Source organism: Ascaphus truei, unplaced genomic scaffold, assembly GCF_040206685.1.
Source record: "Ascaphus truei isolate aAscTru1 unplaced genomic scaffold, aAscTru1.hap1 HAP1_SCAFFOLD_389, whole genome shotgun sequence".
In the NCBI taxonomy this organism is placed as follows: Eukaryota; Metazoa; Chordata; class Amphibia; order Anura; family Ascaphidae; genus Ascaphus; species Ascaphus truei.
In genome coordinates, this window is record NW_027456719.1 from 49301 (window position 1) to 60503 (window position 11203).

The window sequence follows — 11203 nt, forward strand, 5'->3', positions numbered from 1 at the left end:
CAGAAATAGCTGCAATAGAGGTCTGTACAAATGGTGCAGTGTGTAGACACATGCAAAGGTAGGGGAAGGAAAGAGGAGAACATGTGGATAAAAGCAGGAGTGTGGAAGTTAGAGAAATTAGAAAAGTTTAACAGAGGAGTGAGGAAACAGCAAGCAGAAAGAACAAGAGAGAGGTTACATTGGGATGACGTTCTGTGGTAAAGAGAAAATGCTAGGAGAGAGCTTTCAAATATTAGAGGACATGAATTGAGGGAGCAAATGTATAAATCAAAACCTGAGGGGGAGGTATAGCACGAAAGCTTGCACAGCAGATTATAGTCTTAATGTTGCGTGTACCTGTCAGGGTATTCAAGAAGTTAAATTCTCACAAGTGCAGAGTTCATGATGAAATGCTGAATCTAGTCCCCCTCCAATTTAATTTTAATATAACTTTTCCATTCTTCATTACTGCAAAAAGCAAACAAAACAAAACCACATTGCATTACTATTTTCAAAATGGATTGAATGGCATATTCAACAGTGACTGTGTGATGCCAATATTCCCCACTCACTCGTAGTGAAGCACATATTGTACTAGTGTTGAAAGTAGGCCGGTAGAGTCAGGTACGCAGTACTGATAAAACAATAAGTGCCCGTCGTAAGTACCAGCTCCGCAACAGTGCGGGCATCACATTAGTGACGTGGATGAACATATATGGATAAGCCCATATTAAGGCATCACGTGACCAGAGCCGTCACTGACTGGGTATACGTAAAGACGCAGGGAGATGCAAGGAAAGGGAGGGAGAGAGACAGGGAGAAGATGTGAAACGGAGGAAGGCACGGATGGAGGGAGTTCTTCCGAGCTTCTGCGGGCCTCTCTCTTTCACTGGTGCATGCCGGGAGCTGGTCCCAACATCCACAAAGTGTGTGTGTATTATTGGTTGTATTTTATGGGGGTAGGAGGGTAGTGTGTATATTGTGTGTGTGGGAGTATTATATTGTGTGTAGAGGTGCAGAGGAGAGTACTAGATTGTGTATCTTGTGTAAGGGTGTTGTGTATATTGTGTTTGGAGCTATAATATTATTGGGGAGATTAGTATTGAGGAGGTATTATAGTGTGTATTGTGGGGAGTATTAGTGTGTGTATTGTTTGTGGGTGACAGATGCTGGGGGTATGCAGCAATCCCTGCACTGAGGTCCGAGGCGGCTCTGCATCGCTCGCACGCACTGTGGACGACCAAGCATGTGCCCATGATAATCATGGCCTTAGAGGGATGAGTGTGTCAGAGCCTAGAAGGGGTATATATATAATGGAGGAGGGAGGAGGAAGGAGGAGGAGGGAGGAGGAGATGATAGCATTGTAAAAGTTAACAAGATAGTTAGTTTAAGCAGAAAGTGAGGAGAGGTTAGAGATAAGGGTAGATGTCAGAGGAGAGAGTTCAATTAAGCTGAGGTATCGAGTAGGACAGGGGTGAGGGGAATGAGAGGTGGTGGATGATGAGAGCAGAAGAGGTCATGTACAAATAGACCTTGTTAGTCAGAGAGCAGTCATTCCAGAGGGCACGTGAGAAGTGAAGAGTAAAGTGAGACATGGAATGTGGATTACATTAGATGGGTTAATACGCTTAGCAGGGAGGTGGAGAGAGAGAGGCAAGAGGCAGAGAGTGGTGCAGGGGTTGAGGAAGAGATGTTGCATGTACCTTATCAGAACATTAAAGAACATCAATTCACACTGGTGCAGAGTTGATGATGAATCCAGTTCACCTCCAATTCAATTTTAACAGAAATGTTTCATTCTTCATTACTGAAAAAAAAGAAAAGTAAAAAACATTTCATTACTATTTTCAAAATGGATTGAATTCCCCCAACAATGACTATGTGTTACCAATATATCCCTCTCAGTCCCACTGCAGCATATACTGTACCAGTGTGAAAGTAGGAAGGTACACAGTACCGGTAAAACAATACGTGCCGGTACTATGCACCATATGAATTATAAGGGGATGTAAATCTCCCAGTCTCTCTCCATATCCGCAACAGAGCGGGCTCCGGTCAGTGGCATGGATGCCCATATATGGGTATGCTCATATTTGGGCATCCCATGTCACTGACCGGAGCCGGCTCTGAGTATAGGGATATATGCGGAGACGCAGAGGTGCAAGGAAATGGGAGGAGGCACGGTGAGAAACAGGGAGAGACCACAGGAAGATAGAGGGCAACAACTTCCACAAGGTACTTGTATGGGTATAATTGTTTGTATTTTGTGCAGAGGGGGTAATTTCAGATAAAATACAATTCTCCACCCTCTACGAAACAATTCCACTTTGTTCAGTAAGCCAGAAAGTCTTGGTCCCATGTGGACTGAATTTAATGCAAATAAGGTCCTTAATACACAAGTAAAGAATAAAGTTACTTATTCTCTACTGTAAGAAGTGCCACATTGCCCACTATTTGGGTCCTGTGCCCAGATTGTGACCATGCATGGCAGAGGTGAGATTCCCCCAACTCCAATTTGCTACACTCTCCAAGAGAGATAATTGTGATCAGAGGTGGAACTAGGGGAGGGTGTGAGCAGGGTCACTGCCCAGGGAGTAACCTGACTGGGGGCACGGAAATCTCATTTAGTGCATATGTTGCGGCACTGCATTGATTGACCGGTCAATCTGCACTGCTGCCTGTCACAGTGACATCCTGATCGGGCACTGTGATCAGCTATAGCACTGACCCAGGTGAGATAGTTCAGCACTTTACAAGGAGGGAACAGATGTTGTGGGTGACAGATGCTGGAGGTAGGCCAAGACTGTTGGCCAGAGTAACGTGGAGACTTACTGCACTCTGCATGCCCATCCTCTCCCTGACATCAGGGGAAGGAAGTGGCCCTGGGGTGTGTGTAGGTATGCCAGATGTCAGTGTATGCATAAGTAAGTATGCCTGTGTAGTGGGAGGTGTAGGGGCGTTAAGCTGGAGGACTTAAAACAGGCACAAAAGCACATAGATACCTCTGATTATACCGCACCAAATGCTGATAATATCATGCTGTAGCTGCACTTTACAGAAGATGATGCAGATGTCATCATTGGTTGGTGGGTTCATTAAATCAATCCATCATATCATAACCACACTGTGCATATGATGTACTGAATCAGTAACACCAGGAAGACATCTCCATGTTAGGAGTAGAGTTGAAGTTAACAGAATATGTCCAGCACTGTGGTGTGTAGCCCATAAATAATAATTGTGCACATTACCAGAACAACATACTGTCAACTGCAAGATCATTTTGCTGCTTGTAGCGTATGCTCATCCTGTACAGTGTTGTAGTAGATCCGTCTCTTCAGTGTTCACTGCAACAAAAGTAAGACATTGCATTAATATTACAGACGTTTGGGGGCTGAAATCTCACTTCGCTGCGGACAATTTCCCTTTGCATAAGATTCTTGTGATTATGTCAATGATGATCAATAACTGCATCATAACACAGCCGCTCTATACAGAAGATGTACTTGCTCTCAATGGTCATGGAGGTAATACGTCACACAATGTACAGATATAGCAAGGATTATTTCTCCCACTGGTGCATTATGGCATTATGATGGGAAATGTTGTGAGATTCTGCATTATCAGCATCACTGAATCTTTTGGAAATTAAGTGATATTCTATGTTTTAATGCAATATTATGGATGATCAGCCGGTAAAATAATAATAGCTTGCTGTATCTGTAGCCATGCTCTACCCATGATGTGCTGAACCAATGACTGCAGAGAGATTCAGAGTGGTAAACATGACTGGAACGCATCTCTGAATAATGGGCAGCAAAGCAGTGCAGAATAGGAGGTGAAAGTATTTAAAATGGAAGATCCTTAGCAGCTGTGTGGGGAGTAGACAGTACAGACTGACCAAGTAAATGGTAAAAGGAGTAACTTCAACATTACTTGGCTTTGTTCTCCACATTGAAGCTTTCCTCCTCTTTAAATCACTAATACTGATGCCATGTGTAACCTGTACTGAGAGTTATATAATCTACTGGCCTAGATGAAACCATATGATGCAAACAGGATCCATCCCACTCCAGATTCATAGAATTGAACCACCTCAACCTTTCATAACAATCACATAGAACTGCAGCTGTGCGCTACTGCACATGTTCTTGTTATGAATGGTAGTAGATGTGGTCCTTGGGTCTTTACTTCATATTGTAGCCACCCTCTACTCATGATGTATTGAATCAACGAAAACTTGCATGGTTCAGATCACAGGAAGGGGTAGAGTAGAGATGAAAATATTCAATGTGAAACCCGTAGCAGCCGGATTGTGTGGAGTCAATAAAACGACAAATACTAAATGGTAAATGAGAAATATACACATTGCTTATCTGTCTCTGTGTAGTAATTTTCATTCTGTTCAACTGTCCTTCAAATTTTCTCTTTTGCAAGAAAAGGAACACATGGCTTCAATATTCACTTCTGTTCTGCAGTCATCCCTCCTAAAATAAAAGTTAAGCATTGCATTGTTATTATGATAATACATACAATAAACCTTGCTCCAAACCATTTGATGCAAAGCAAATCCACCTCCCACCCACAGCTGTGCTCCTTCTAGAGCATGCATGTCAAACTCCAGTCCTCGAGGGTCCCAAACAGGCCAGGTTTTCAGTAGGGATATCCTGAAAACCTGGCCTGTTTGCTGCCCTCGAGGACTGGAGTTTGACATCCTTGTTCTTGAGCTTCTACCACGCAAGTCATCCATGTGAGTGACACTGTACTGCAGTCCTGGTCTGCACACAATCTACTGAATCAATGACATCACACTGTAAAGGCAATCTACAAGATGTATTAGTTGTCCACACTTCCGAAATGTTACTTTTATGTCCAAATCACTTATTCCCATGACCTGATATTTGTATTTGTTATTTATAGGATTGTCACAAAGAGTTGATGAGGTCACCAAATGATAGTATGTAGAGAGAAAGAGAGATCTCAGAACAGAGCCCTGATGTATACCCACAGACAGATCAATAGAAGACGAAGACATGTTAGCAACAGAGATGGAGAATGTGTGACAGGAAAGTTATGATGAAAACCAGGATAGAACTGTGTTACGGATACCAAGAGAGAGTTTAGAATATGAAGGAGGAGAGTGATTGAGAGCATCAAACGCAGCAGATAGATCAAGTAGGATTAGTAGGGAAAAGTGACCTTGGGAATTTGCTTTAAGCACAGTCTGTAGAACGAGCTGTACGAAAGGCAGGTTGTAAAGGATCCAGGAGGGCATGTGATTTAAGAATGTTGACATTCTAGCAATTAGGAGACAAACAGCAGGAGGGATACAGGGCGGTAGTTAGTAAGGCACATAGGGTGTAGGTTGTTTCTGAGAAAAGGGTGACCACTACAGGCTTAAAGTAAGAGGGTAAAGAGCCAGAGAATAGGGAGGAATTGAAGATGTGGGTGAGAGTGGGGACTAAGAGATGCAGTAAGGTGTGAGGGGATACGATCTAGAGGGCATGTGGTAGAGGGAGAAGAGAAGATGATTAGCTTCCAGCTCTGTAAGAGAAGAAAAGGAGTCAAATGCAGAAGGAGAATTAGGTAGAAGGAGAGAAGGGGGAAGGGACAGAAGGAATCTCCTTGTGGGTGGCATCCACCTTGCCTCTGAAGTAGTCAAATGCTTGAGGAGAAGTGAAGGAAGGATGGCAAGTGTGAGGAGAAGGTTAGTGGAGGGAGTCAAATACAGGGAAAAAAAGACAGCGTAAATTAAATTTGAGTGTTGATGAATGTGAAAAAAAAGTAGTGTGGTTTGGCCCCAGAGAGCAGCTTTATACAGGACTGGAGACATTTTTACTGTAGAAAAATCAAATATCAATTGTGTGATTTCCTTCATAGGCATTAAGAACAGCGAGTGGAAGTGTGATGAACATGTTTGGGAATTTAGCCAAGGGTGTGGGCTAGAGGGACAAGTGTGTCAGAGCCTAGAGGGGGCATATAGATAGGAGGATAGCATTGTAAGAGTTAATAAGATTGTTAGTTTAAGCGGAAAGAGAGAGAGAGCAGAGAGGTTAGAGTAGATGTCAGAGGAGAGTTTAATTAAGCAGAGGCAAATCAGTGGGACAGGTAAGATGGGGTGAGGGGAATGACTGATTGTGAATGATGAGAGCAGAAGAGGTCATGTACAACTAGAGCCTTGTTAGTCAGAGAACAGACATTCCAGATGGCATAGGAGAAGGGAAGAGAAAAGTAAGGAAAGGAATGTGGATTACATTAGATAGGTTAACACTCTTAGCAGGGAGGCAGAGGCAGGGAGGCCCGATGTGTATATGAGCAGGTTCAAGATTATAAGAGATATCCCACACATCAGCAAACATAGAAGGAGACACAGAGATAGGTGTAGAGAGAGACAGAGATAGCTCTATGTAGAGAGAGAGGGACGTAGAGAGAATGAGACAGATAGGCGCAGAGAGAGGGGGCGCAGAGAGAGGAGGCGCCAAAAGAGGGGGCGCAGAGAGAGGGGGCACAGAGAATAGGATATTAAAGAGTGCTTTTCATTGAGCAGTGCAGAAATAGCTGCAATAGAGGTCTGTACAAATGGTGCAGTGTGTAGACACATGCAAAGGTAGGGGAAGGAAAGAGGAGAACATGTGGATAAAAGCAGGAGTGTGGAAGTTAGAGAAATTAGAAAAGTTTAACAGAGGAGTGAGGAAACAGCAAGCAGAAAGAACAAGAGAGAGGTTACATTGGGATGACGTTCTGTGGTAAAGAGAAAATGCTAGGAGAGAGCTTTCAAATATTAGAGGACATGAATTGAGGGAGCAAATGTATAAATCAAAACCTGAGGGGGAGGTATAGCACGAAAGCTTGCACAGCAGATTATAGTCTTAATGTTGCGTGTACCTGTCAGGGTATTCAAGAAGTTAAATTCTCACAAGTGCAGAGTTCATGATGAAATGCTGAATCTAGTCCCCCTCCAATTTAATTTTAATATAACTTTTCCATTCTTCATTACTGCAAAAAGCAAACAAAACAAAACCACATTGCATTACTATTTTCAAAATGGATTGAATGGCATATTCAACAGTGACTGTGTGATGCCAATATTCCCCACTCACTCGTAGTGAAGCACATATTGTACTAGTGTTGAAAGTAGGCCGGTAGAGTCAGGTACGCAGTACTGATAAAACAATAAGTGCCCGTCGTAAGTACCAGCTCCGCAACAGTGCGGGCATCACATTAGTGACGTGGATGAACATATATGGATAAGCCCATATTAAGGCATCACGTGACCAGAGCCGTCACTGACTGGGTATACGTAAAGACGCAGGGAGATGCAAGGAAAGGGAGGGAGAGAGACAGGGAGAAGATGTGAAACGGAGGAAGGCACGGATGGAGGGAGTTCTTCCGAGCTTCTGCGGGCCTCTCTCTTTCACTGGTGCATGCCGGGAGCTGGTCCCAACATCCACAAAGTGTGTGTGTATTATTGGTTGTATTTTATGGGGGTAGGAGGGTAGTGTGTATATTGTGTGTGTGGGAGTATTATATTGTGTGTAGAGGTGCAGAGGAGAGTACTAGATTGTGTATCTTGTGTAAGGGTGTTGTGTATATTGTGTTTGGAGCTATAATATTATTGGGGAGATTAGTATTGAGGAGGTATTATAGTGTGTATTGTGGGGAGTATTAGTGTGTGTATTGTTTGTGGGTGACAGATGCTGGGGGTATGCAGCAATCCCTGCACTGAGGTCCGAGGCGGCTCTGCATCGCTCGCACGCACTGTGGACGACCAAGCATGTGCCCATGATAATCATGGCCTTAGAGGGATGAGTGTGTCAGAGCCTAGAAGGGGTATATATATAATGGAGGAGGGAGGAGGAAGGAGGAGGAGGGAGGAGGAGATGATAGCATTGTAAAAGTTAACAAGATAGTTAGTTTAAGCAGAAAGTGAGGAGAGGTTAGAGATAAGGGTAGATGTCAGAGGAGAGAGTTCAATTAAGCTGAGGTATCGAGTAGGACAGGGGTGAGGGGAATGAGAGGTGGTGGATGAGAGCAGAAGAGGTCATGTACAAATAGACCTTGTTAGTCAGAGAGCAGTCATTCCAGAGGGCACGTGAGAAGTGAAGAGTAAAGTGAGACATGGAATGTGGATTACATTAGATGGGTTAATACGCTTAGCAGGGAGGTGGAGAGAGAGAGGCAAGAGGCAGAGAGTGGTGCAGGGGTTGAGGAAGAGATGTTGCATGTACCTTATCAGAACATTAAAGAACATCAATTCACACTGGTGCAGAGTTGATGATGAATCCAGTTCACCTCCAATTCAATTTTAACAGAAATGTTTCATTCTTCATTACTGAAAAAAAAGAAAAGTAAAAAACATTTCATTACTATTTTCAAAATGGATTGAATTCCCCCAACAATGACTATGTGTTACCAATATATCCCTCTCAGTCCCACTGCAGCATATACTGTACCAGTGTGAAAGTAGGAAGGTACACAGTACCGGTAAAACAATACGTGCCGGTACTATGCACCATATGAATTATAAGGGGATGTAAATCTCCCAGTCTCTCTCCATATCCGCAACAGAGCGGGCTCCGGTCAGTGGCATGGATGCCCATATATGGGTATGCTCATATTTGGGCATCCCATGTCACTGACCGGAGCCGGCTCTGAGTATAGGGATATATGCGGAGACGCAGAGGTGCAAGGAAATGGGAGGAGGCACGGTGAGAAACAGGGAGAGACCACAGGAAGATAGAGGGCAACAACTTCCACAAGGTACTTGTATGGGTATAATTGTTTGTATTTTGTGCAGAGGGGGTAATTTCAGATAAAATACAATTCTCCACCCTCTACGAAACAATTCCACTTTGTTCAGTAAGCCAGAAAGTCTTGGTCCCATGTGGACTGAATTTAATGCAAATAAGGTCCTTAATACACAAGTAAAGAATAAAGTTACTTATTCTCTACTGTAAGAAGTGCCACATTGCCCACTATTTGGGTCCTGTGCCCAGATTGTGACCATGCATGGCAGAGGTGAGATTCCCCCAACTCCAATTTGCTACACTCTCCAAGAGAGATAATTGTGATCAGAGGTGGAACTAGGGGAGGGTGTGAGCAGGGTCACTGCCCAGGGAGTAACCTGACTGGGGGCACGGAAATCTCATTTAGTGCATATGTTGCGGCACTGCATTGATTGACCGGTCAATCTGCACTGCTGCCTGTCACAGTGACATCCTGATCGGGCACTGTGATCAGCTATAGCACTGACCCAGGTGAGATAGTTCAGCACTTTACAAGGAGGGAACAGATGTTGTGGGTGACAGATGCTGGAGGTAGGCCAAGACTGTTGGCCAGAGTAACGTGGAGACTTACTGCACTCTGCATGCCCATCCTCTCCCTGACATCAGGGGAAGGAAGTGGCCCTGGGGTGTGTGTAGGTATGCCAGATGTCAGTGTATGCATAAGTAAGTATGCCTGTGTAGTGGGAGGTGTAGGGGCGTTAAGCTGGAGGACTTAAAACAGGCACAAAAGCACATAGATACCTCTGATTATACCGCACCAAATGCTGATAATATCATGCTGTAGCTGCACTTTACAGAAGATGATGCAGATGTCATCATTGGTTGGTGGGTTCATTAAATCAATCCATCATATCATAACCACACTGTGCATATGATGTACTGAATCAGTAACACCAGGAAGACATCTCCATGTTAGGAGTAGAGTTGAAGTTAACAGAATATGTCCAGCACTGTGGTGTGTAGCCCATAAATAATAATTGTGCACATTACCAGAACAACATACTGTCAACTGCAAGATCATTTTGCTGCTTGTAGCGTATGCTCATCCTGTACAGTGTTGTAGTAGATCCGTCTCTTCAGTGTTCACTGCAACAAAAGTAAGACATTGCATTAATATTACAGACGTTTGGGGGCTGAAATCTCACTTCGCTGCGGACAATTTCCCTTTGCATAAGATTCTTGTGATTATGTCAATGATGATCAATAACTGCATCATAACACAGCCGCTCTATACAGAAGATGTACTTGCTCTCAATGGTCATGGAGGTAATACGTCACACAATGTACAGATATAGCAAGGATTATTTCTCCCACTGGTGCATTATGGCATTATGATGGGAAATGTTGTGAGATTCTGCATTATCAGCATCACTGAATCTTTTGGAAATTAAGTGATATTCTATGTTTTAATGCAATATTATGGATGATCAGCCGGTAAAATAATAATAGCTTGCTGTATCTGTAGCCATGCTCTACCCATGATGTGCTGAACCAATGACTGCAGAGAGATTCAGAGTGGTAAACATGACTGGAACGCATCTCTGAATAATGGGCAGCAAAGCAGTGCAGAATAGGAGGTGAAAGTATTTAAAATGGAAGATCCTTAGCAGCTGTGTGGGGAGTAGACAGTACAGACTGACCAAGTAAATGGTAAAAGGAGTAACTTCAACATTACTTGGCTTTGTTCTCCACATTGAAGCTTTCCTCCTCTTTAAATCACTAATACTGATGCCATGTGTAACCTGTACTGAGAGTTATATAATCTACTGGCCTAGATGAAACCATATGATGCAAACAGGATCCATCCCACTCCAGATTCATAGAATTGAACCACCTCAACCTTTCATAACAATCACATAGAACTGCAGCTGTGCGCTACTGCACATGTTCTTGTTATGAATGGTAGTAGATGTGGTCCTTGGGTCTTTACTTCATATTGTAGCCACCCTCTACTCATGATGTATTGAATCAACGAAAACTTGCATGGTTCAGATCACAGGAAGGGGTAGAGTAGAGATGAAAATATTCAATGTGAAACCCGTAGCAGCCGGATTGTGTGGAGTCAATAAAACGACAAATACTAAATGGTAAATGAGAAATATACACATTGCTTATCTGTCTCTGTGTAGTAATTTTCCTTCTCTTCAACTGTCCTTCAAATTTTCTCTTTTGCAAGAAAAGGAACACATGGCTTCAATATTCACTTCTGTTCTGCAGTCATCCCTCCTGAAATAAAAGTTAAGCATTGCATTGTTATTATGATAATACATACAATAAACCTTGCTCCAAACCATTTGATGCAAAGCAAATCCACCTCCCACCCACAGCTGTGCTCCTTCTAGAGCATGCATGTCAAACTCCAGTCCTCGAGGGTCCCAAACAGGCCAGGTTTTCAGTAGGGATATCCTGAAAACCTGGCCTGTTTGCTGCCCTCGAGG